Below are 25,414 nucleotides of genomic sequence, written 5' to 3' on the forward strand. Positions count from 1 at the left end.
ATAAGCTCCAACCCTCTAACCCTAACCACTTTGAATATTGTAAAATATAGTGTTTACGGCAACATATAACATTGCAATATGCAGGTCTTTAAATAAATGCTTTTAAAGGCCCTTTTTGAAGGCATCAAAGGCTTCTTCCCAATATAAACAAAGGATGCAATTTCCACGCCGTGAAGCCGCAGATGTCTGAGGGATGAGAAGAACACATGTTTCCAAAACAGTTCTTTCTGGAGCCGCAGCTCTTCCTTTACAGTACGTCACTATACGGGCAAGCAATTTCTGCTTTCAGCTGATTTATGAGCAGGGCCGCTGGAATGCCTGAGCAATAGATTCAGGATGTTTCCTGGAGAAGAGACTTTTCTTGCTTTTCTACATCGGCAGAGTGATTGAGATCAAGTCTCGTCGTGTGATTTATAGCTCAATATCTGTTATTTGACTCGTCAGAACGGTTGTAAAAATGTGACCGCGGAGGAAATTAGTGAGCTGTAATAAATGTACTGGAGTGAGATCACGGATTCTTACAAATGATGGGGGTGAATTAAAATAAAGCTTAAAGCTCTGAGAATGAATATGAGGATGAGCTGATGTTAAAAGCAGCAACGAAAAAAAGATGACTCAAAGAAACAGAAGTTTTTGGGCTGGATTTTGAAGGCAGCGCGGTCATCAAGGGTCACTAGGCAGATGTGCATCCATCATTTCAAGTTCTTTTTCTTAAATTGGGGTGCAGATGTCCATTGCTGCCCTAAAGGTAATTTTTTACAACTTCTAAGAGACATTATTGCGATTATTCATATTGGTTGTATTTAATTAAAGACCCCCTAAATCTAATATATCAATGGAAACCCATTTATTTGCGAATAATTTACTGTTTGTCCACAATATTCAATCCGATTAGTCTGTTATAGTTTTGCCCTCGAAAGAAAAAAGAAAAAGAAAAAAATTGACATTCCAGATGTGACATCATTCTTTTGGGGTGAACTAAAAAGAGCAAAGTCTGACTTTTTTTCTGACCAAGTTTTACAATCTTAACCCATATGTTCCTCTTTTAAATTTAAAATTCCACCTGTTATTTATATATATTAGGGGTGTAACAAAACCACTTTAAAAAAATAAAAAAAAAAAAAGATGTGAGCGCATCGAATGAAACTGAAACCCTTTTATCTTAAACTATAAGCCGATACACATCAAATCGTCTTGTATTGAGGAGATATAGCTTGAAATAAAACGGCAAATGTACAGTAGGCCTACTGACAAGTCCATTAAAATGTATGTAAAATGACAACAACAAAATTCAGTGCATCATACCTCCTCGAACTGAGCCGTACCATATCAAATCATTTTGGGTGTTGGTGCATTTACTCATTCACAACATCTTTCCACACACAAACCACACTCCAGTATACTGCCGAGGCGGTGTGGAGGATAGCGTGAGAGGCCCTAATGCGATGTGTCAAGCCCAGCAGTAGCTGGCCATCAAGTAATGTGCGCCCTGCCAAGTTAAACCCTTTAAAAAGTCAAAAGGGATTGGCACAGAGAAGGACAGACACCTGTAGAGAAGAGAAAGACATAACAGCATTTCACGGAAAATTAGACGGAAGAAGTTAACAGTCGAGTCACGAAAACACCCCAAACTCCCGCCAACTCCATTGATTTCGTGTTTTACTGAGGCAGGAAGTGGCACTGAAGCTCTGCGGTCAGCCTATCCATTTCCTCAGTGACAACAGTGATTATTACCGGCACCACAAAGCCATTTAGTGCTGACAAAACACCTTTGTATCTGCCCACGGTGGTTAGTGTGAGCTAAGAGGACACCCGATGTGTAACTGTAGACACAGCGCTTCCTTCCTATTGTGTTTAAATGTTTAAGTCACACTGATAAAAAAAATAAAATAAAATGTTGAAGCCAACAAACTTTGAATCACACAAACTACATTAAGAAACCATCCACATTGTGTGTACAATTAAATCAGTCAAAGCATGCCATGCTAACATTGTACAATTGCCGGTGCGGGAGCGCAACGACCATAACAATCAACTACAGTGAACTCCCATTTATCTCCATCTATCGCAAAACCCACCCGTGATACAAAAGACAATTAAACGTTGTATGTAAACACCAAAACGTTCAACCATGCCTTGTAATTTCATCAAATGAAACTCAATTAGCTAACATATGATGTGACCACCATAGACCAGATACAAATAGCTAGCTAGTTAGCTAGCTAGCTAGCTAGATAGATAGATAGATAGATAGATAGATAGATAGATAGATAGATAGATAGATAGATAGATAGATAGAGTATACACAATGTGAATACAACACTAATAATCTCAACAACACCAATGATTTAAGCAAACTCCCACATTACACATTAGGGGCGCAAACATCTTTCCCACAGTGGTGTGTGGTCTCGTCATTCTGACTCGAGTTCTACCGTGGCCTCTGAGTTTTAAATAGCGAGCTATATAATCTGTCCATTCTAGTGGAGCACATCTTGTTTGAGAACAAATTTTATGGAACACCATGCAGTTAAAAACTCACTTTTCCGATATGTTTTTTTTTCCAGGGCTTGCAGCTGGTGGTAGAACTTTACTATCAATGGGAAAATGGATAGAACATATACAGTTTTTTTTTACTCTTTTTTTTTTTTTTTTAACTGTAAGCTAATCACAAAACATGTTTCTTTTATTTATTTGCACGGTAGTAAATGAAAATGTTATAGTGCATTTGTTTACTTTAATGTACTGTGCGATAATTAATAGATATCGTTCCACTCGTCAAATTTTGGGGTAAAAAGCAGGATTTCCTATCTATCATCCATTGTTCAAGAAAGTTAAAATTGGTGTACTGTCATTCTTACGCTACCAACCAAAACTTAAAGAAAGAAAAGGCAAAAGCTGATTTTCTTTCTTTTTTTGTTGTTGCAAGATAAGGCAGAAAGAGAGAAAAAGATAAAGAGAAACCAAGGAGAGAGCTGCCACAAAAAGAACTGAGAGTCTTGTTCCCACTGGACAATAAAACATGAAGGAAGAAGAAGTCCTTTATGGGTTCCACTGTTTTGTGGAAGACCGTCAGTGGGTGCACCAGATGTGAATCAAACATGCTTCGAGTTTCATTGTTTTCCTCTTCTTAGTGGATCTTAGTGAAGTGGTCTAGCCTTGCATACATGACACACTGTAGATGACATCTTGAATTTTGAAACTGTGTATTTTGGAAAAGATAAAGTGACCAGGACGTCCAACTATACAATGCCACAGCATATAAATTAGCATGTACTCACATGAAAAACATCGCAAAAAATCCAAGAGCCCAGAAAAGTCAATGTGAACAAGCGCCTACTAAGAGTAAATACCATTCAATCATGTTTGGAACCTACAGCAGATGCTGTGTAACCATACGTATGATCTTTTACTTGCTGTAAAGTCGCCTCTAATTTATTATCGCATCTTGGTTTTATTCATCGAGACCAAACATTTCAATAGGATGTGGGAGTACAAAATGCAATACGCTTCAGATTACAATATTCATATCTCTGAATCGTTCTAAATTTCTCCAATTAAGTAGTTCTTCACCTTGTGCAACTTGCCATTGCAAATCATGCAGTTGGGACGCTGGCTGTATTTATAGAGAACTTTAAAACAACCACCCCTTGATGACTTAAGATGGAACCCAGAGGCAGCATATAAAATTAAATCAGCAGAGGCCCCGGAATTGAACCCTGCGGAACACCATATGTTCCGTTATACATGTGAATCCATGTAGCACATATTATAAACATATCCGCTCTCATTCCCAGCCCCAGAATTTTGTTGCATTATTCTGCGGAATCTACTTTTTTATGAGCGCTGATTACCAGCGGGAAAAAAGATCAGCTCAGTTGCTATTAAGTTCTCAACGAAAAATCAATGCCGGTTATGAATGTTATTTCCCAGTTGCTAGAATGTCTTTGTTGCAATAAAATCAGTGTTTAATGTTTTGTTATTTCACTTAAAAGCAGACTAACGCTATGATGTCACACTGTTTGCCAAGCCGATGCATTTCTGCGAGCCGAACTGAACTTGGTGGAAACTTTCGTCTCACTTCAACCCGAGGCTGTTTTATATAAACTGTCGAGCTTTTCTTTCATTCTTTCTGTTGTCTCGACCGTTGGCTTTAAAGAACTTGACAGACGCATGAAATATTGCTTGTTACGACGCTGCGGTTGCCTTCCTGTTGCTTCAGTTCATGTCTCTTGTCTTTAATCCAAACAAGCTGCTTGATATTGTGCCAGCAAACATTACATTAACTTCTTCTTTCTGCTTCATTGGATGCTTTTTTTCTTTTCTTTCTAGTTTTACTTTATAAAACAGTGTGGCATGTTTTTTTTGTATTTTCATGACGGGCGACTTCAGAAAAAGCGGAATTGTTACTTCCACATCCTGAAGGTGTGTTCATGGTGAATCTTCCCATGTTTTTGTATGATGTGAATTTGTGTGTGTGTGTGTGTGTGTGTGTGTGTGTGTGTGTGTGTGTGTGTGTGTGTGTGTGTGTGTGTGTGTGTGTGTGTGTGTGTGTGTGTGTGTGTGTGTGTGTAGGGGGGGTGCTATGTGGGAGGCAGAGTGCAGGGATTCCCTAAAGCAAGTTCAGTAAATCCTCACCAGGCACGGATTCCCAGGCATCGCGTGCAGCAGGGTGGGACTGCTGGACTAAACCACGCCCCTATACACACACACACACACACACACGCACGCTCGTAACTCAGCCCAGTGTAATGGTTAGGTGCAACGCTTATCCTTGTGTTATGGGAGGATTAGCGGATTCCCACCATATACTCACCTGTCATCCCCGTTAAATCCATAGCTGTTGTTTGTGCGGCCGAACGAGACGTCTTATCGCAAGAGCGGCCCTCGTCTGCTTAACCTCAAAGCGTACTCTGCCTCCGTGTTGCACATGAGTGGGAACGCATATCCCCGGGAAGGCTCCCAGTAGCACTTTTGAGAGAACACCAAATGATACTTAGCTCATACGCAAATCAAATCATACTCTCGTTTGTCTAACTCGCGTGTGATTTAGTCGCAGTTGAAATACGTCCTATGCTATTAATGTGTTAAGTCTGCCTTGGAAATCGACAAATAACATGAGAAAAGCACCATATTAGCATGTGCACGAGCACGATGCACAAACCTGACACCATCACAACGTAGGATGCACAGCACCTGTGTAAACAGGGCGACAAAGGCGTGTGTGTTTTCGCAGCGGTGGACCTTTAATTAGCCTTTAATTAGGATTATAGCTCCCACATTTCACACACTGAGACACAGTTGTGATGAGAGAAATTAATCATTGCTTCATCAAAATGCCAACTAATCAAACTGATCATTTTCTATTTTATTCCATTTCTTTATTTAATTGTTATATTATTCCGATTCTTTATTATTTTTCATCTCCTCACTTTTTTGTCCTCTTTCTACTGCCACATACGACAGACGATTTACACCGTTCCAATTTCGAGACCCTCCAAATATTCACACCAACCGTGCTTATATTTTTCTCATTCCACTTACTTACAGTTTTCGCACAATTTCATGTTTTATATTTAAAAAAAATCCCCATTCATTTTCAATGGGACTTTTTCATTTCCTGACTGTTTTGTCCTCTTTCTACTCCCACATACTACAGACGATTTACACCGTTCCAATTTCAACATGCTCCAAAAATTCACACTAACCGTGCTCATATTTTTCTCATTCCACTTACTTACAGTTTTCGCACAATTTAATGTTTTATATTTAAAAAAATCCCCATTCATTTTCAATGGGACAGACATTCAACTTTCTAAGTCAGCATTCTACTCCCCTAAAAAACACTCAGTTGGTCCCATGCCCAAGTGGTTGGCGGTTTGAATCCGACTGTCCATTGTAAATGTGCCCGTTTAACAAGGCACTAAATGATATGCATGTTAAAGGACGTATGTTTTTATAACTGTGAGAAACTAAAATCAAAACCACAATAATTTTTGGGTTAATTGCCCAGCCCTAATCCTGTGACAAACATCAAATCATATCTGATTAAAAAAAAAAAAAAAACACTATAACTACTCTTGCACACAAACGGATGTATACGGGATATTGAAATTTTCATTCAAAATTGGATGAGTCGCACACACACAGTGTACACGGCTACACGCATACCCCGACATCCCTAAATACTCCATGATTTACACACCACAACTGAGGAGTTATGTAATGGTCAAACATGTGGCCAGAATTGCAAACAAACGGTCGCACGCAACGACAGAGAGGTCATTTTCTGTAGAGTCATGCCACTGCACTCTCGCTAGCCCGCATCTCACTCTCTCTTGTTCCCAAAGGAGCACTTGTGCGGCTCGCTGGGAAAGCGGTCAAACATTATTAGCTCAGCAACATGCCGCTGAGTTTTTCCTCGCATAAGTCGAGGCCCTAAATAGATTTAACACTGCGGCAGGAGCACGCGATGTCCTCTGTCTCCGGAGCCATTGATGAGCAATGTCAAGCGGGACTGCGCTGAATAGGCAGAGGCGAAAGAAACCCATTATGTGTGTAACCTAATTAAACAGCACCAGTATGGTAACGGATCGGAGACGGTGCGAGGCAGCTCAACTCAACTAAAGCAGAAAATCAATAGCTGATAAAGAGCATGTGACTGCTTCTTTTGAGTCTTTGAAGCATTGCATGCTGGGTTAGATTTCAGATCGCATAGCAAGTTGACGTCTTGGAATGTATTACAAACACACCCATATTTTTTTTTTTCGATTTTTGGCAAATCTAACCAAAATCGGATGAAAAACTTTGTGGGTAATATATTTAACCCGAAAAAGTAATAAACCACAAAACAATACAATTTTGGGGGGTTGCTTTATAGAAAACAACCAATTTGGTTATTTATTTATTTTTGTACACCTTCACTTTAAAATCAGTTGGGTCAAAAATAAACCAAATTGGGTCAAAAAGGGGAAGACAACTTTTTGGGTTATTCATTTTCACCCTACATTTTGGATTAAAGGACCCCAAAAAATGTGCTGGGCCCTTATTGACCAATTGATTTATTTATTTATTCATTACCCAACTGTCTTTAAGGTCTAGGTTCACAAGTAAATTAAATAACCCCCCCAAAGAACCCCACCAAAATTGGGCTGTTCATTGTGGACGGGTTATTCATTTAGACCAAAAACTAAAAAGTTGTGTTAACAATTTTTGGAGACAACATTTGGATTATTTTTGACCCAACTGATTTTAGAATGAAGGTACACAAAACCCCACAAAACAACCGAAAAATAAAATTTGGCAGGTTAGTGTATTATTGATTTTGACCCAACTTTTAGGTTAAATGCAAAAAAAACTAAATTTGTGTTGGTCCCACTTTGAACCAACAGTTTTTAGAGTGTGGGTTGTTTTCCTAACCAACTAGCTATACACTTTAGAAACAGTTGTGTCAAAAGTAACCCAATTATGGATTTTAAAAAATGGACCAATCCACTTTATGGGTCAATTTGACCCAACTTTCTGGGTTGCTTTATACAAAATGACCCAATTTATTCGGTCAAATTGACCCAAGTAGAGGAACGGTCCATTTTTTTTTACCCATAATTCGTTTATTTTTGACCCAACTGTTTTTAGAGTGTAGATTTTGAGCAGATTGGGTTAAGATTGGGTTAATTATTTTGATCCAGCAGATTCAGTTGAAGATGAAGAAATGAAGCTTGTCGCCATTTTGGTTGTGTACTGAAGTTAAAACGGCTGGGTCAAAAATTGGTCTCTCTAATGGGGTCAATTTGACCCAACTTTCTCAGTTTTTCTACAACCAAACAACCCAAGAGTTGGGTCAAGTTGACCCAAGTAGTAGGTTGGTTAAATTTTTTGAATTGGATTAAGGTGAGGAGTGAGGACAGTGGTGTAAGAAGAAAAAAAATCTGTCTTTATCCATTTTGTGGAAGATTACCAGCTTTGTGTTCCACTAAACATGCTCAGATTTCACACCAAGTTCTGAAAGTAGATTTGTGAGTAAAGCGATACAAGATATTTCAGTAAATGTACTTTTTGTGATCTGTGTAGTTTTTGTGATGCCCTGAGATGTCGCGTCCTGTTAGCGGAGGAGTAGCTAGCGTTGGCCATCTGCTGATAGCTGGCCGGCTTGACAGTGAACAGCAGCGTGATGGGAGATTTCAGAAGAGGTCAGACGGACATGCGAGGCTCCGTGTGGGTTTGACGCCGGTGGTAAACATCTCAAAGAGATGCAGAGAAAGTTTGGATCACTAATTTGCAGTGGTGGTGGTTAACAGCTGTAGCACAGTTTTTGACCGTGAGCGAGGACGGGATACACCCTGGACCGGTTGCCAGCCAATGGAGGTTTATTTAAATATTCTGGCTGTCACTTGCAGAAAATGTAATTGTTTTTAAATGTCTGATTTAACTAGCCTGAATCACGAGATATCTCTGAATATGGTGTAGAACACAAGAACCCTCTTTGGATGAACATAAATGACTTTTCGAACATCCTCTAAATCCGCCATATGCATTGTAAATGTCCCATCGTTAAATTCACATTTACCCGCATTCCAACACTTGTGTGGAGAACGAAGCGCGACATGTAGCACCAGCGTGAGAGATGGTACACATATGGAGGATGGAGGAATGGATTGGCACGAGCTGCCGGTAATGTATCGCTTCCAACGGGACGAGTCGCACGCTCAAAACAAGCCATAATTGGCTGCGATCACGCTCAGCTATGGAGACGTACAGTAGAAGTGACAGCGAGGAAGATGAGGGCAGAAGAAGAGCAAGGGGGAGGTCTGATGGTGTGACGCAGCAATTTTTTATCTGTAAATAATGTTCCTGTTACACTGACATACACAATTCATTATTTTTTTTAATGATAGAATTCACTGATTTAATATGTGCTTCGACACGGAGTTGCTTCTATCGGTGGCGAGTCAAGCAGGCTTCGTTATCGGCACACTCGTCATTCTCGCTGATATGTGATGAGAATGAGTTTCGCTGACTTGCATTGAGTTCAATTCAACTTCTTGTCATTTAAATGCAATTCAACATCCCTGTGCAGTGGAGTCAATTCAAATTCAAATTCTTGAATTGACTTCAGAAATGTTGAAAAAATACCAGAACAAAGTCGAGCCCGCCCCTGTGCGGATTAAGACTGCGCCTCACGCCAGACTTGTGTTGATCTCGAAAATAGCAATGTGTTTATACTGCTGTCTGGTGAAGAAAGTGGTGTTTGCACCTTTGGATGTTTTTTGACCCTCCAGTGCTACCGTAGCGCATTGTACTCCAAGCAATGCTCCTACGCGGCTACACAGCTAATCCAGAGTGTTGAAGCCTAAAGAGTTTAATTTTGGCTCCAGAAATATCTGTCTGTAAGTATATTATTTACAGGAGTGTTGGCTTGCACTAGGTGATTGAATTCAATGTTTAAATTGTGTTTTAAGTTCCAATGTGACGTAAGCTACTAAGCGCTAGTTAGCGTAGCATTTTTATGGTAGCTCCCATGTAAACTAGCTTTATGCTAACGGCTAAAAACGATCCCGTTTTTTGTAGGGTTTGCAACAAATTTTAGTAAATGATGCAAATCTATATTATTTTAAACTTTAAATAACATGATTGAAATGTACCCTTATGTTTTGCATATTATAGTTTCATCCAGTAAATTGCCAAAACAGCAAGAGTGTTTATGGTCTTTATTGGAGAAGCTGTTATACATATATCTGTACGGCTAGTTCCTAAACACTAGTGAAGACAGCTAGTTAGCGTAGCATTAGGCGCTAGTTAGCATAGCATTTTGATGGTAGCGCCCATGTAAACTACCTTTATGCTAACGGCTAAAAACGACCCCGTTTTTGTCGGGTTTGCAACAAATTTTAGTAAATGATGCAAATCTATATTATTTTAAACTTTAAATAACATGATTGTGATGTCCTCTTATGTTTTGTATATTATTGTTTCATCCAGTAAATTGCCAAAACAGCAAGGGGCTTCATGGTGATTATTGGAGAAGCTGTTATAGATATATATATACGGCTAGTTCCTAAACACTAGTGAAGACAGCTAGTTAGCGTAGCATTAGGCGCTAGTTAGCGTTTCATTTAGATGGTAGCGCCCATGTAAACTAGCTTTATGCTAACGGCTAAAAACGACCCCGTTTTTGTAGGGTTTGCAACTAATTTTAGTAAATGATGCAAATCTATATTATTTTAAACTTTAAATAACATGATTGAAATGTACCCTTGTGTTTTGCATATTATTGTTTCATCCAGTAAATTGCCAAAATAGCAAGAGGCTTCCTGGTCTTTATTGGAGAAGTTGTCAGCTATATGTACGGCTAGTTCCTAAACACCGGAGAAGACAGAATAAAAGCAAGAAAGAAAAGATTTCAAATGAATTCCAGTCTTCTATAGGATGCGGCTCGATTGTGCACGTGTACCTAATGAAGTGTCCGTCGAGTGTGGGAGCGAGCGAAAACATGCGGCGCTCCCACTTAAAAAAGCGTGCGATCCGCCCGCCGTCTCGGTAACAAAGATGCCGTTTGTCATGAGACAGAGCCGTGGAGGCTTCTCCTCTCTCCTCCCCGCTCGTCCCGCATCTCGCTCTCAGCCCTTGTCCTGGTATGCCCGCCCTCCCTCCCTCCATCATGCCGCCGTCCCCGTTGAGCGACTCATGCATGGATACAATGTGCTCCACTGTGCTCTTTGAAGGCTAGCATTACTGCTCACACGCAATCTGCGCGGAACGCTGATATGTTCCTCCCTCTCATTTATCTTGACTTTATTTCTGTTTTTTCCCCCTTCTTTAATCCGGTTTTCAGCGTTAACCCTTTTCGAGACGAGGCTGTCCTTCAGTGTGTATTTACGCGGCAAAAATAAAATAAAAGGAAGTCGTTCGCAATGACACCGGCCTTTGATTCATTTCCCTTTTAAGTTCTTAAAATTGCTTTTTGTGGCGACAGAAGACGACGAAACGTCGCGCATCCAAATGTTTTACTCAACATTTTCATTTTCTTCCGCGTTTTCATTTGTGTGGCAAGTTGAGCTTGCAAATGAATAGCTTGCACCTTTCTTTAATTACAAGACTCTTGACCGCATTGGCTCAACAGCAACGGAATCCTGTTAATCACGTCGAGTGGAAAATGAGGAGCTTTTCTATTATTTGGTAAATAATAGATTTGTTATACTTGATATGTACAAGGTTGGGGATAACAATGTAACAAGGCCAAGGTCGTAAGGAAAAAAAAAAAAGTTTGATTTGAACTTTTTGGAGGGGACTTCTAATCAGGGCACAATATGATTGGCCGCTTGCAGGGTTGAGTAATTAACTATTCATTTTTATTTATTTTTTCATTCTTGGTGCGTTATGGACCAGGAGAGGGAGCAAGATGAAACAGTTAACACATATGCAATTTTTTTGTTTTTTCTCTGATTATTGTTCCATATAAATGATAAATGAACAAAAAAGGACCAGTGGGTACTAGTTAGCCCCAAGGGCAATGTGAGTAGCCCACGGGCCTGTTCTAAGATGATCTCATCAGTGATGGGACACTAAGGAGAATTATTTATTTATTTAAGTTTTCTTTTTTTTATGTTTCTCCTGTATTAAATATATGTATTTTGTTTAAAAATATACAATAATAATAATAATAAAATAATTTATTTACCCATATATATATTCTTTAAAAAATAATTTTAGTAAGTAATTTTAGAGGTCTAATTTTAAAATTGATACTGATAAAAGTGATATTTTTACTCACGGTTATCATGAATCAGAATCTAATATCGGCCCATGCCTAATCGTTGTAAAACTGAAATAAAATCAAATGTAAAGAAATATGATGGTTTTATAAAGTATGATTTAATCAAAAAATCACACACCAACTGTTAGACTGTGCCTCATGTGTGACTGTATACGCTTATGCTCATAATTTTCCATCTTAATCTTGTAAATGCATGTTTTTTTCCACGTAACATTACGTCATTATTGCAAAACAAATTTAAATTACAACTTATGCGTTGTAAAAAGTTATAAAGGTTTTCGTATTTCACTGTCGTTTTCTTAATCCTTAATCTCTTAATTCTATGATCTTATTCTGGTAGCGTGGTTTTCTTTTCAAACGGCGTCATAAATTTAAAAAAGGGGCCGTAAAAATACATCCAGTATGTGCCGTATGTAATATATGCATCGACACCATGTAGTCTTTGACTTCAATTGTTTCCTTGTGGTCGGCCTCCAACAGGGCTGGAGCCGCAGACGCTTCTCCTGGATATTCCGAGCTCGCCGGTGCCACATCAGGAATATGATACTTGACGTTTTCTTTTTTCTCTCCCGCTGACTGAGTGACAAAAATATTCATTTCCTCCTCCCTTTTTTTTTTTTTTTTTTTTTTTTTTTTTTCCATTTCTGGCTTTGTATACTGTTGCTGCACAAGCACGCGATGAGAATGCTCCTGTGTGAACTGCCCTTTGGTGTCACTCCCTTGCGATCTAGCAACTGAGAATTGTATGTGTGTGTTTTGGAGGGGGTTGGATGGCGTTTCCTATCGTGTCATTCGTTTTTGGTGTAGAAAATAGGAAGCAAAATGAACTCTCTTTTCTTTAAGGGCGAAAAGCTATGGTGATTCCAAGGCCCTTAAAAAAAAAAACGATTTTCAAAATGCGGCATTAAAATAATGTGGCCCAAATCCCTTGCGGCACCCCTGGGTCGTTCCCTCCATCTACTCGTCTTTTCGCACTCATTCACAAGCGCACTCGCTCGCTCCATCTCCGCTCGCGTCGACAGATCGTTTTCATAACCGCTTTTGCGAGGTCACAGCCGTGTCTGCAGTAGTCACGCAAGCCCTGCTCCGTCCGCGTTGCGCGTATACGCGCACGCGGACGCACAGAAACGCGGCTACGCGGTGTTCAAGGGACGGCGCGCAGCTTCCCCCCACACGACAGACACTTTTCAGGGGTCAGCATGTCTATTTTTGGCACTGGCCGCTTAAAGCATTCCATAGCGCGCTCGCAACCTGCGGCTGCAGGGTGGGAATGCAACTGGTTTAAAATGAGATTAAGCAGACTGACGGCGGATGATGAAGCAAGCTGTCACTTCAGGTAGCATTCTGCTCCAGGCGGAGGTTAGAAAGCGAAATGCACGGCAAAGTTGGCGGCGTTAATTCAACACCTATGGAGTTAAATTCAACACCTGAAAAGTGTATAAAATGGTCCACACTAAATATAGTTAAAACAACACTTTTGAAAGTGTTTTAAAAAAAAAATTTACACTGGGATGGGGTTAAAACAACTCTGACGGTAGTTAACACTGGTTAGTGTTGATATTACACGAGTGCGAGGCGATTACTCGTCGGCGTTTGTTGACAGGTGTGAAGGCGGTGATTAGTTACATCTCTGCAGAGTTAATCTGACACTTGATTAGTTACATCTCTGCAGAGTTAATCTGACACTTGATAACACCAAGTAACTCTGAAAATGTTGGAAAATTACACTTCAGGATTTCAAATTAACTCCGAAAAAGTTAATTCTGAAATTTGAACACTCCAATCGTTGCTACGTAGGCATAAATGTGGACTGTGAAAGTAATCGATTATCAAATTAATCGACAGCTATTTTAGTAAGTTAGTAATCGTTTAGATCCAATGTTTAAATTAAAATTGTCTTAAATGCGGCAATTTCAGCCTCTCAACAGCAATGTTTTAATTACAACAGCACTTTTATGAATGAAAGGTGCTATATAAATAAAGTTTGATTTGATGTAACATAGGCTTTGAATTTTTTTTAAACCCTTTCATTTCTTTTTCATTTAACACAAATTGGCATAACCACACAAATCATGTTGTTGTTGTTGTCCACTTGGTTCTCCAAACTTGCAATTAAAGCACCATTTTAGTGATCATAAAGTGAGCCTGCTTCTGCTTATATCCGCGGGTAGGTAAGAATAATGTTTACTCTTCAGATTTGTAGGCCTATAACTCATACGCTCATGAACACGCTAACTTGTTGTCTGCTTTGACATATCTTGACACCGACTGTGTCATTTTGTCATTCCAGCTCATCAAATCTCATTTAGTGATGACTTCACCAAAGATTGGCCCGAGCAGAGGCAGCCCCAAAATGGCGTGGAAATTGACAACAGGTTTGCACGAGAAGGAATTCAAGTCGCTGGGGCGAAAAAAGGCTGGCCAAGAGGAAAAAAGGTTGGGCCCTGAAGGTTTTCTGGCAGGTGTTAAGTTTCCGCAACCCGTCCAGCTGCTGACTAAATACATGAGAATCTATTAGCTGAAGAGACAGCTTGTAATATTTTGTTTATGCTGGATGACAGCTTACAAAGCCGCTCTGAGGTGTTCAAGACGCAGCCAAGATGAAATGAAGCTTGCAAAGCAAACATGACAACACTGTGCACGCCCCCCGCCCCCGCCCCCATGCTAGTCCTGAATTGTTTTACATAATATTTAAATTACAATGCAGGCCTACTGATGGATTGGCCTAACAATAATAATAATATCGTGTGCCCGCGCCAAGCAACCCCCCCCCCCCACCCCCCGCTCCACCTATCTCCATCCATTCCAGTTCAACACAGCCCCGCATTAAAGTCACTCATGGTCTAATCTGATTGCGTGACATGTTGACCTCATTGCAGGGGTCCTCTTTTGGCTGCGCTGTGCTGCTCAATTAGAGGGACGTTTAATGTCGTTTCATGTAATGGAATTGCGGAGCGGCGTCGCATGAAGCGGACACACGCAAAAAAAATAAAAAATAAAAATCACAAACACACTTTTAGAGGAGTAACAACAAAGAAGAGAGAGATTGAGGTTGTTCGGGCTTCTGAGGAAAAGGATTAGATGGGAGATTAAAACTACAAAAGGGAAGAATTACATGGCAATAAAATGACAAGGAAGCTAAAAATGACAACAGAAATGTGAATGGGGCACGTGTTGAAAAAAAATAATAATAATGGAAAAAAAAGAGAGAAAAGAAAGCAGAAAAATCGACCTGTTTATCTGTTCCAGGGGGCGGCCATTTTGTCACTTGCTGTCGACTTAAAATTATGTCACAGTTGCTCAGGTAACGACCAATCGGGGCTGAGCTTTTGTCACATGACCAAACTCAGAAAAGAGGTGAGCTGCGATTGGTCGTTACCTGAGCAACTGTGATGTCCTTTTCGGTCGACAGCATGTGGCAGTACAAGACAAAATGGCCGCCCCCGGAGAAGAAATGACTAACATAAATCCTATCATTGTCAATATTAATACCTCACCTAAAATCTTCTTTTCAACTGACACTTCACACTTTCAAATTCTGACAGTAGAAAATTAAGCTAATGCTAATTCAAGCAATTTTTACTCAATTGTCTCAATCAATTAAACAACGTTAAGAGTTTGTTTACTAGTGTTGTCACGTGATGTAATGGTGAAAAAGTCAAAAAGAGAAGTTTGAACAAAAGTGGATACAAACATGTTTTGTCTGTCCTTTTGTTAGTTAGCGAGACTACTTCCTGGTTCACTGTAGCATTTACAATTCTGGTGAAGTGACGACAACAACAACCCCACCCCCACCCCACCCCAAAAAAAATCCCCGAGTTATTTAGTTGTGTTTGTTTGTTTACAAGCTTCCTTATTCACCAAGAATGACTCACTTGGAAGGCGTAATCGCATTATTCGCCACCTCCAGTATGAAAACGGCGCAATTGTGTGTTGCGGCTAGCAATCATAGCTGCGCCGCGACTCAGCCCTGGTGAGCTGTGATGGCTTATTTTTGCTATTAATCACTTGATAGCTTTGTTGCCTAAGCCACAAAATAAAAAGACAACAGAATCAAACACGAACAGATGGTGGAGATGATCTGTTGCTCTTTAGAGACAACCGACTAACGTTCGACAAGAAGTCACATGACGGGCAGGATAGCTTCCGTGCGCGCGCCTATAAATCTGCTGTTGCGTTACTATGACGGACACGTGAGTAACTTTAATTCATTTAGGGACATATTGAGGGCATTTTCTGCGCATTTATACAACATTGCGTGAGAAGGGAAGGGTATCCGGTGGATCCAATTGCCCTGTGCGAGTGCGGCAGCCTGAACATGAATGTGGCCTTTGAGTGGCAAGACGCCAGTAGACAGTCTGCACTTAGACTTTATCTGGGGGGGGGGGGGGGGGGGGGGTGGACTTCAAACTGCTACAATTATGTTATTCTCCTCCCCTTCCTTGCTTTTCGCTCTCTTGCTTTTGTTTACACTCATGCGAGGACTGTGACGTGTCAGGCCATCAATTTGAGTTCTGCTTCTCAAAGGCTAATAAAACGACGTTGCAGTGTGTTGATTACTTTACTGATATGTTTCTTGTTTACTCAGATCCTGATTAGCGGCCACTTTTCTAAGGGGTGTTACGATTTTGATTATTACACACCCACAGTTACAAAATCGATATCATCGTTAAAAAAAAAAGAAAAGATTATTCATACTCATTTTGAGTTGCTTTGAGGCATGTGCAAATGAGTTCCTCTGCCACGCCCCCTTTTCAAAGCTAGCTAGCATCCACCCTACAAAATGATATAACAGTTCTATAAGCGTATAGCAAGTCAACTCCAATGCACTATATTTGTTTATACTAGGAAACTTTGGTTTGGTCCAAAAGGAACTCACATAATTATAGTCTTTTATTTGTCTTAGCATTATCTATATTAGGGGTGTAAGAAAAAAATGTATTCGGCAATATTACAACGCGCAATTCTCGAATCGATTTTTAAACATCAATTTTCTATGGGAATATTCAACAAAACGTCTTACTTAGGGTTAGTATTTACACATTAAGCATGGAAGAATGTTATAATAATGGAACATTAAGCCTTATTTAATTCCAGTGCTGTTCAAACATGAAACAGACTGCAACCTGAATTTTCAGATAAATAAATGTTCATACAAATCTTACAGTGTACATGTACAAGTTTACTGATTAGTATTTTCAAAATTTGAGTAAAAAATTTTTTTTTTCCCAATAATCAATTTATAGATTTGTATCGGGATTAATCGGTATGGAATCGAATCGTGACCTATGAATCGTGATACGAATCGAATCGCCAGGCGATTCACACCCCTAATCTACATGCTAAATAATTTACTCAAAATAATCATGATTTGTTTTTTCTCCCCCATAATCGAGCAGCCCTAAATGTAAAGGCCACTTTGATTTTTGACTTTAATTTATTATAACTTATTTATTCTATTTTTTATTTATTTGTATAATTTACTTATTTATTAATTTAGTTTTAAGCACACCAAAATAAGTCAATAATTGTATATTTTTTATATATTAGTTTTTTGTTTTTAAAGCAAACAGTTTTGTATTTTACACGATTTTGGGGTGGTCGATAGTTTATTTGCATATTTAGAAAAGCTCTAAAGTATATAAAACAGAATTACAGATGTCCCTAGAATAAGTGCAATTTCTGCAGAAATTGTGTGGTGATGCTGAAAGCTAAATGCTAAGCTAAGCATTCAGCTTGAATTAAGTAAATTGAAAGATATATTATGTGAACATTACAAAGTATTAAAAGTATAATAAATTGCGCCAATACTGTAAGAAATGTGGAATCAGACGATATATATATATACCCAAGATGCTGTGAATTTTTGAAGCAATTCATTACGTGGGAGTTTTTGCACATCGAAAAAGTGTAGAGAATAAAATGTGCCTACAATAATGATAAAGAATCAGAATAACATATCAAATAAATAATAAATCATTTGTATGTGCCGCGGACCGCTTAAAAATGGATGGTGGGCCACAAATAGCTCCCGCGCCATAGTTTGGACATCCCTGACTTATGTCCCAACAATTAGAAAGAAAAAAAACGCAAGCTTCTGCTTTTTGTTTTTTGGGGGGAGTTCAGCGAGGGCAGGGATAGGTCACCACACTCGCACGCAAAGAAATAAATCCTGTCTGCTCTAAGACCCAAAAATGCATTTCTCTTTCTCTTTTATGGTTTTTCGCAGTCTTGGCATTAAGCATACAGAAAGTTGCAGAGAGAAAAGAGAGAGAAAAAAAAATACAACATGCAGCACCAACAATGAAATGCAGTCTTCTTATAAGCTCTATATACTGTCGACACGCAGACAGAAAGAGATCAAGAAAAATGTAAACATATAAGAACAATATGGCTTTAGTTTGAACTTACTGTATGTCACAGATGGATGGATTTGACGCTTTTGGCAGTTTTACGGACGCGTGGATGTAAGTCGGCTTTGATTTTTGGAGCTATATTTACACCGACGTTCAACAATGATGCAGCCTGTCACATCAACATATTTTTTTTTTGTGTGTGAATGATGTTTCATAGTCAGGAAACTGGGTTAGACTGGCTTTTATCGCTGTTAATTTGTCAAAGGCCGCTGTGAAACTTTCAAGCCATTTATCATTTTGGGTAGCATTCAACAAATAAATATATTTGACAAAATATTATGTCTGTTTATTAATAGACATACTGTATAGAGGCATTATCATATACAGACATCTTTTTTTAATATTTATACGGAAGAGGAAGAGGGAAAAAAAAGTTATCAGGATTCTGACTATTCTCAGCATTGTGACTTTAAAGTGAGAATTCTCACTTTATTTTCAGAATTTAAGCTTTAAAGTCACAATTGACTTTATTCTAAGAATTCGCACTTTCTGACTCCCCCCCACAATTCATAGCTCTATGTCCCAAAGTCAGAATTTTCACTTCCAAATCAGAATTCTGAGATTAAAGTCAGAATTAAAGTCAGAATTCTGAGATTAAAATATGAATTCTGACTTTAAGAATTCTGATTTTAATTCTCACCTTTGTCAGAATTCTGAGAATAAAGTGAGAATCCTGCCAACCTTTTTTTTTTCTCTTCACTGGCCCTAATCCTCTTTTGTATATTTAGGTTTAGTCTTGTGACTATCGAATATTTTTAGAATCGATTAATCTATCGATTATCCAATCGATTAATCTGATTCATTTTAATTTTGCATTAATACAAAACAACAACATTTTTTCCCCCTGATTGCTGTTTATTAACCAATGTTTGGTGGTTATTTTTTTTACTTCATATTCGTATAGTGAATAAAAAAAAGTGGGGATTATTGTACTACGTTATCGGTTTGGTCATTGTTTTCCAAAGTAAATACAAATGTCTTATGTTGATTAAACACCGAAGATAATCGGTCTTCTTTTATGAAGAAGTACAGAAATATTTTTTAAATAAAAAAATGGCTCCAAACGATTACTCGATTACTAAAACAGTTGCCGATTAATTTGATAATCGATTACTTGTCGATTAATCGCTTACATTTTCTTTTTCGTTGACATCACAATGTAGTAAATGCATTTTTTTTGATTGCAAAAGCTTTCATTTGGAATTTTCTTTTGCTCCACGGATGACACTAAATGTTAGACACAATTCCCAGTTTAATTACCTTACATTTCTCCGCGAGCCACAATAATTACAACACGGAAATTATTCAACTCCTCTAATATGTGTGACGCATGGGAAAGGCCCTTTGCATGTGTTCACGTAATCGCACACAGCCAAGCAAAGCATTGAAATGTGTTCGGTCAAGAAACGCGCCACGATCAATCAAGCGTGATTGAGAAATAATAGGAGCGCTGCATGAAAAATAGACAAGTGGCCCGACCACATCCAGCTCAATATTTGCACCCGCGACACTGTACCAAAACAAGGATTTCAACTCGCTGCTCTGACCGTACGCGTGTGCGTGATGCATATTTAAAACATTTGCAATTTGATGATGAAAACAAACCCTGGCACATTAGCATGGAGAATTTCCTCGCTCCGCACGCAAACTTAGAATAAGGGAGGGCTCCGCGGCGAGTGTGTGTGTGTGTGTGTGTGTGCGTGTGTGTGAGTGTGAAGCTGCGGGCGAAAAGCTAGCAGCTGTTTAAATTCAGCGCTCTCCGCAACATGCCAATTTAAACATGATCCTCATGGACGGAGAAAGAATTTGACACACTCGCCACCTCTTTCTGTCACTTTCCATATTCTTTACAATATTTCAAAAAGAAACTACATTGCACTTTAGAAATCTCTGACTTGACTTGAAATCTGAAATGACTTTCTTGGCAGCTCACACACCTGGTATGAAACATTTGATCTGTTGTCATGTGTGTACTTTAAGGGGTCGTGTCATTGCGCCTGAGAATAAATCATCATGTTGGCGCTTGGAGCCCCCGGACGGTGCGCGGGTTTGATGCCTTCGGCGCCGAGTCTAACAAGGTCGCAAACGCTCGGGAGCCTACATTGACTCACATCGGCCAAATAATACTGAAGATGAATTGGATATACAGGATTTGGGACCTCGGGACTTTTTCACACTGTGCTTAGAGTGGAGTTAAAAAGTCTACACACCCCGGTTTAAAAAAACAACAACAGATTTTTGCTCTAAATAAATATTTCCTTCTTTTTTTAACCTCAAAAGGGGAAGTAAAAATAAACAATAAAATGATGTGGTTGCATAAGTGTGCACACCCTCTTATAACTGAGGATTTGTTTTTTTTATAAAGTCACATTCAAACTCATTTTAAATTAAATTCAGCACACACCTGCTATCACTTAAAGTGAACCTGAGTAACCCCAAATAATGTTCAGCTGTTGTTTTGTGTTCATTTGTTGCTTCCTAGCAGAAGCTTGAATGTTTTGAAATCGTTCATATTGGTCTCACTTTTTTTATGTCACAAAAACCTGTCATTTGAACAAGACTTTTTATATCAACTTCAGATAGAAGTTAATGTGTAAATAAAGACTGATAAAATTTGAAGTAATTGATTCGACAGTAAGAATTCAAGAATGAAGAATTTAATGTCAATTATACAATAAGAGATGTTCAATAACAGTTTTTTAGACTAATACCGATATCAAGTACCGATACCACTAGTACTTTTGATACATCATAATCATGTTTTTGCAGATTAAAAATAAAAAATATATGCATACAAAAAAATTCTATGTTTTCCAATTATTTTCCATTGATTTTCGTTTTGAATAGAAAATGTATATTGAATGTTTATCAAAATTTTTGATAAACCAATTCATTGCAATGGGTGCCAATTATGTGCAAATGATCTGTATTTGTGGGCCGGCCCAGTTCCTGTGCCCATTTTGAAAATTTGCACTCCACTACAATAACAACAAAAAATTCTCTGCACTCAATTTAGTTTTGTTAATTTAGGTTAACTCACAAAGTGCTCAAATTGAGAAGTAAAAATAAATAAATACAAATCAAATCACAATACATGTCACATGTTGTTTTCTTACCCCACGAGCTAGTTAGCGTTGGCTCGAATTTGATGCTACCAAAACAATCACTTGTCATTGTTGCCAACGTTGTGACTAACACAAAAAAAATGCGACCAAAAAAATCTCATAAATAAGGCCAAGGGTGAGAAATATCTTGCATCCACCAATCTGCTGCTCCGCTTTCTAATCTGACCCTAAGCTCTCAAGTACTCACAGTATCAAAGTATTTGTACTTTATTACTTCCCGCCACTGAAATCAAGACGAAGTGACTTTGCAAATCGTTTTTCTCGCGCGCATACCCAAATGTAAACATCCTTTAATATCCTCACAAGCATTCGAGCTATGTCACAGCTTTTGTTTACTGTCCAACACTTAAAAATACACCTTCCATTCTCCCGGCGAAGAAATAAAGCCCAGCGGCTTGAAGGGCAGAGCGAAGCGCGAGTCACGCAACCCTCAGCTCCGCCCCCCCCTCCAATTCTTCCTCTCTGCCTCGTTTTCTCTTCCATCTCTCTCTCTCTGTCAACATACTCACTATCCCGACTGACCGCCTGAGACATCCCCCCCCCCCCCCCCCCCCCATTGGTACAATATGCGTCTCAAAGCTGTTTGCTTTGTCCGTCTTTGCTTAGGAAGCGTTCAGTGTGAGATGAGGACAGAGAGCGTCTTTACAATTTCTCCTTCTCGCTCTGCCCTTCTGTAGGCATTATTTTGTCAGGCGCACTCGTTCGATCATAATTCGGCAGGAAGTTCAATGAGAGTTCAGGCCGCTCGGGGTCCCTCGGTGCGAGGCCGCGGCCTGCCATCCAACAACACACACACACACACACACACACTGATTTCAATTGCCTTTTGAATCTCTCTGCTTTCTTAATCATCCCCACCTTTGCAGTGCACGGTGATATCTAAACATCTTAAATGTTCGACCGAACCATGTGACTGAGTCTGAGAAAAGTCCACGTATGCCAGCATGCGACGCAAAAGGCTATAAAAAGATAGCACAGATGTGACAGTAATTCTAAATCTGCATACAAGTGCTACTTTAACACACATGGAGAAGCAACACACAAAAAACAGAGTATGTAACGATACTCACGGGTGGGCATCGTTCTCATGAAGGGATGAGGAGGAAAGACTGGGAAGCCATGCTAATTGCTAAGTTAAGCTAAGCTAAGATAGACACATAACTGTTTACAAAGTCAACCGCTAAATTTTCTTTACAATATGTTTTGTGCGCCCCCACTAGTCCAAACGAGATTTTCTGATTAATATTGTGTTTGTGGAATATAAATTAAGCAGCAGAATTGAGCCATTTTTAGCCATCTAAGGTGGCGGCCATTTTGCTACTTGCTATCGACCGACACGAACATAACAGTTGCTCAGGGCTCAAGTGGATGAAAAGGAATGGATTAATAAACAAGATTAAGAAAACCTAGAATGTTTTTTATTGTACATTTAGAACAGATATAAAATTTGTGATTAATCGTGAGTTAACTAGTGAAGTCGTGATTAATTGCAATAAAAAAAAATTATCACCTGACGCCCCTAATTTTTTATCTTTTTTTATTCCTATAAAAAAAGATTAAAGAAAAGAAAAGATGATTAAAAACTAGGTGACAATATAAACTCTTATAAAATAAATAAACTAATAGAAACAGTTCAAATTTTTTACCTTTTTTTTTTTTTACGTCTATAGCCGTCAATGGCAGCGAATGAGTTAAAGAATAAAATTGTTGAATATATAAAAAATTAAAAACTATGTTCCATTTAATGGTTTAATAAAACATTTGCTTCAGGAGCCTGGGATTAAACTGCAAAAAAAAAAATGCTCTTAAAAATAACTAAATAATTAAGTCATTGACTCTCAAAACTGCTAACGCACACAATCACAAACACAATCTATTATGTTTTATTAGATCAAATGATGAAGACAAGGGGACCTCATCTGGCCGAAGGAAGCTGCTATCAAGCTGCAGCGGCTCGGGTGCCATCTTTCCAAGCGCATGGAAACATATCGATTTACTTTTGAGAACAACAGCGGCAAGCAGTCATGTCGACGGACGCGCAATGAAGCATCCGTCTACAAACATAAAATAAAGTGACAGGCAGCACAAACAGTCGGTTGTACAATTGGGTTCGAGCTGTCAGCGAGAAGATAAAACCCAACAACAAATGCTTGTGCCATGTGAGTACAAACCGTTTTTTTTTATTGCCAATAACATTATGCTTGTGTTCCATTTTGGCCCATCGCAATGCTGCAAATTTGGAGAAGCAGTTCATGTCAAATGAAAGCAAACTGTTTGTCACTGTTGTTATTCTTGTGTTGAAGCATTGTGAAAACCATATCGTGCCAGGCCGCTGTTGAATAGGCTCTGCGTTCGCTCGGTTTAGCCATCAACAGATCGCATTACTGACACCACTGAGCTTTTTATGAGGGTGGCCATGTTCAATTGGTTGTGCCGTAGCTAATAGGCCTCAGGTTTTCACTGGGGGGACAAACCGAGGGCCGTTTGAGGATGGCGGCCAAGGTTTTGGTTCGGCGGAGGGAATCTGTGTCATGACATCAATCACTTTCTTTGTGGTTTGTCTATACTCCATGCAAACCGAATGAGGGAGGGGGGCGTTCAACAAAAACACAATTAACTCATTCACTGCCATTGACGGTTGTAGACGTCAAAAGTTCATCAACTATTTTTATTTAACGTTTTTTTTCCACTTTTGTTAACAAGAGTATGAAAACCTAGAATTTTTTTTATTGCACATTTAGAACAGATATCAAATTTGTGATTAATTGTGAGTTAACTCGTTAAGTCATGCAATTAATTGCAATTTAAAAAATTAATCACCTGACGCTCGTCATTTTTAATAATCCTTTCTTTCTTTTTTTAAATCGCCTCAGGCGATCATTTTTTTTAAATTGTAATTAATCGCATGACTTCAATAGTTAACTCACGATTAATCATAAATGTTATATCTGTTCTAAATGTACAATAAAAAAATCCTAGGTTTTCATACTCTTGTTAACAAAAGTGTTAATTTATTAAAAATAGTCCAAATGAATTTTTGACGTCAATGGAAGTGAATGAGTTAATGATTCTCTGCATGTACTGCAACGCTACAAATCCTAAAAGCTTAAACTTCATGAAAAACATTTTCATTTCGATGTCCCCCGCTTTGCTGTATTAGAGCTCATTTTTTCCCCCATTTGAACAAAAACATCCGATAAATTCACAAATGTGAGATTACAGATAATGGAAAGTGCTCTCATGCACACAACAAAATGAGCGTTCAAAGGCATAACGAGTTAACAAATGGGCTTTTGACATGCGGCTTTGGGAAGTTCTTCCTTCTGCTTGCTGGCATCGAGATCAACCAAGTCTGTTTGTTGTGCGGTTGCTTAAATCTAAACTGTCAGTGAACACAAAACTTTTGAAGTGGGGCAAAGTTTTTATAGGCTGGCTTGTTATAGAAATGGCAGCACAGACACCTGCCTGTTTGACCAATAAAACAGCTTACAAAAACAACTGACCCAGGGTCAGCTGAATTTGGACAATCCTAACATGTCCATGTGTTTGACAAAAAAAATAATTTTGTTCCACTCGAACTCTGCAAATGGGAGCACAGAGAGCTTTTTTTTGCACTGCAGCTCTGCTTCATGCTTTTCAAGCAGACTTTTATTTATCACACTCTAAAAACAGTTGGGTGTAACCCAACTATATAATATAATAACCCAATTTGGGTCAAATTTTCACTAAAAGGCCCATTTCTTGACTCAAAGTTGGGTCAAATGGACCCACAAAATGTATCGGTCCATTTTTGATCCATAATTGGGTTACTTTTGACCGAACTGTTTTTTAGAGTGCGGGATCTACACCAATGTATAAATCAGAATCAGATATATTGATCAAGTACGTCAAAACACTCTCAAAACACACTCAAGTAATTTGTCTGCACAGTCAGAGAAACACGAAAAATAAAAATGACCAACAGAGGTAGACAAAACGGGAAGCCTGGCGGTTCGCTAATCAGCGCCTCGAGTTTCTTTGGGCCATAGTCAAGATGGAGGAAATTAGAAACTTTAGACTTCTGCTTTAAAAAAAAAAAAAGAGCCTCCTAGAATGGTGAC

General features: G+C 38.9%; 1 protein-coding gene and 1 long non-coding RNA gene across 3 annotated transcripts in view; one reads left to right on the forward strand and one right to left on the reverse strand.

The window, feature by feature from the left end:
- Positions 1–25,414, reverse strand: part of ahrra (aryl-hydrocarbon receptor repressor a) — a 71,490-nt gene that overhangs the window by 31,195 nt on the left and 14,881 nt on the right. The gene's annotated exons all lie outside the window — the stretch shown is intronic.
- LOC147155744 (uncharacterized) lies at positions 9,239–23,621 on the forward strand. Its single transcript, XR_015092001.1, has 3 exons — positions 9,239–9,386; positions 14,064–14,209; positions 23,205–23,621. It is a non-coding gene; the product is annotated as an uncharacterized LOC147155744 (long non-coding RNA).

Source organism: Leptonotus elevatus, chromosome 21 (assembly GCF_054856555.1).
Source record: "Leptonotus elevatus isolate MCC_2025b chromosome 21, RoL_Lele_1.0, whole genome shotgun sequence".
NCBI classification, from domain to species: Eukaryota; Metazoa; Chordata; class Actinopteri; order Syngnathiformes; family Syngnathidae; genus Leptonotus; species Leptonotus elevatus.